Below are 2759 nucleotides of genomic sequence, written 5' to 3'. Positions count from 1 at the left end.
GAAAAACTAAAAAACAACAACAAATTCCTACATTGTAAGGGCCACTTAGTGCCATGCAGGACCACACACAGACACATAGACACACATATAGGACTCAACATGTAGAAGCGACATCTGAGAATGTCAGTAATAAAAGAATCCCAAAATATTCCAGAAAACAACAACAACAACAAAAAACTTCAAAGAATAAAGAATAGATTGGTATAAGAAAATAATTTTCACTAGCAAAATTAATGTGAGAAAAAATGTGGAAATATCTTCAAAGAGCTGAGAGAAAAGTAACTCTCAAAACTGAAATCTTTGCCTAGCCAAAATAATAGCCAAGGACTGAGGAAATTAATTACATGTGCAATTAGGTCAGGAGAGATAAATGGGCAAAAGATCAAAACAGATATCACTCCAAAGAAGATAAACAGATGGCAAATAAGCCCATGGTAAAAAAAAAAAAAAAAGCTCAACATCATCAGTCATTAGAAAAATGACAAATAAAACCACAGTGAGATTTATCTCCACACATTCTAGAATGGCTAAAATTAGGATAACTTACACTGCCATATACTTACAAGAATGTAAAATAACTGGACTTCTCATGCATTATTGTTGGGAATGAAAAACAGTGCATGCATTCTTTGGTTATTTTTATAAAGTCAATGATCCATCAATTATATAAGATATAAATGCTTATGTTTTCAAAAACATACAGAAGTATTTGTAGTATGTTTATTCTTAATCACCAGATCTTCAAACAAGTGAGATATTTTTCAAATGGTGAACAGATAAACTATGGTACATCTACATACCATAAAAGTACTTGGTAAAAAAAGAGTTCAAAGATCATGCTCTAACATAAATGAGTTTTAAATGTATTTTTCTCAGTAAAAGAACCAGACATAAAATTCTACATACTACATAATTCTATTTATATGGCATGCTGGAAATGACAAAATCTAGGGACAGAGAAGAAAAGACTGGTTAGCAGAGAAGGAAGAGGGGGATGGTTACCTATAAAAGAGAAAAACTTTTGAGTGATAAAATTTTGTGTATAATGACTGTGGTGGTAAAAATATAACTCTATATATTTATGAAATTCCATAGAATCGTGTACCAAAAAGTATAAATTTTCCTACAAAATAACTGACAAGTACTGTTTTAAAAAATGCCAAAGTTGAGAAGAACAGGGAAAGACTGAGACTCTCTCACGGTACTGGAGAGTCTAAGTAGATATAATAACTAAATACAATGCGGGATCCTGTTTTGGATCCTGAACAGAAAAATGACATTAGTAGAAAAGCTGGTAAAATCAGAAAACAGTCTGTACTGTACAAATATATTAACATATCAATACTAATTTATTAATTTTGATAATTATACAATGGTTATATATGCTGTTAATAGCTGAAAATTCTCTACTATTTTTGAACCGTTTTATACTGCTAAATTTAAACATTAAAATTAATTCACAATAGAAAATATTTAAAATAAGTACATGATCTAAAAATGTTATTGTATTGCATACGAATCTGTGAGGTATTTCAATTGAAGTTTTCCTGAAAAAGAAATGATGTTATTCTTCAGAAATGAAAAGTAGGTAAAAATGGAAATCTAATAACACATATAATTAATAATAGGTATTATCATTATGATGAAAATTATAATAATGTTACTTAATTAGAGAGATATTTCATATAGTGAATGAAAAATGTAAATATTGTGAAGATGTCAATTCCTCACCAAAACAGACTTAGTGCAATCTCAAATTTAGTGCAATCTCAATGAAAATGTTAGCAATATTTTTTAATAAATTTTGACTATAGGATTCTCTAATTCACACATAGGAATAAATGCAAAATAATTAATCAGCTTATGAATAGTAAGCAGATTCCTTGTTACACTTAAAAATTTTAAACTAATCAATGTGACATGCCACATCAACAAAAGGACAAAAATTGCATGATCATCTCAATAGATTCAGAAGAAGCATTTTAAAATTCAACATAAAATTCAATACCCATTTATGATAAAAACTCTTACCAAAGTGGGTATAGAGGTAACATATCTCAGCATAATAAGTATTATTTATGACAAACCCATAGCCAGCATAATACTCAATGGTGAAAAGTTGAAAGCCTTCCCGCTGAAATCTGGAGTAAGAGCAGGATGCCCATTATTTTCACTTTTTATTTTTCAATTGGTTGAAACAAATTTTAAATTCCCAGGTAGTATTTTGCTTTTGTTTTATTTTATTTATTTGGTGGTGGAGTGGAGCTATGTAGGTTTATTGATATAATTTTTTTTTTAATGGAGGTACTGGGGATTGAACCCAGGGCCTCATGCATGATAGGCATGCACTCTACCACTTGAGCTGTACCCTCCCACCTCTTACCACTTCTATTCAACATACTATTGGAAGTCCTAGCCATAGCAATCAGACAAGAAAAAAGAAATAAAAGGGATCCAAAATGGAAAAGAAGAGGTAAAATTATCACTATACACAGATAACACTATACTATATATAGAAAACCCTAAAGCCTCCACACAAAAACTACTACAGCTGATAAAAGAATTCAGCAAGATAGCAGGTTACAAGATTAACGTACAAAAATCAGTTGCATTTCTTTACACTAATGATGAATCAACAGAAAAAGAAAGTAAAGAAACAATCCCCTTTAAAATAGCACCCAAAATAATAAAATACCTAGGAATAAATCTAACCAAGGAGGTGAAAGACTCATACATGGAAAACTATAAACTACTGATGA

At 30.2% G+C, this 2759-nt stretch overlaps 1 non-coding gene across 1 annotated transcript; it reads right to left on the bottom strand.

The window, feature by feature from the left end:
• Window positions 1-2299: 2299 nt before the first annotated feature.
• On the bottom strand, window positions 2300-2373 carry TRNAD-AUC (transfer RNA aspartic acid (anticodon AUC)). Its single transcript has one exon. It is a non-coding gene; the product is annotated as a tRNA-Asp (tRNA).
• Window positions 2374-2759: the final 386 nt, after the last annotated feature.

Source organism: Camelus bactrianus, chromosome 15, assembly GCF_048773025.1.
Source record: "Camelus bactrianus isolate YW-2024 breed Bactrian camel chromosome 15, ASM4877302v1, whole genome shotgun sequence".
Lineage (NCBI taxonomy): Eukaryota > Metazoa > Chordata > Mammalia > Artiodactyla > Camelidae > Camelus > Camelus bactrianus.
This window is presented reverse-complemented; position numbering and strand designations above follow the sequence as displayed.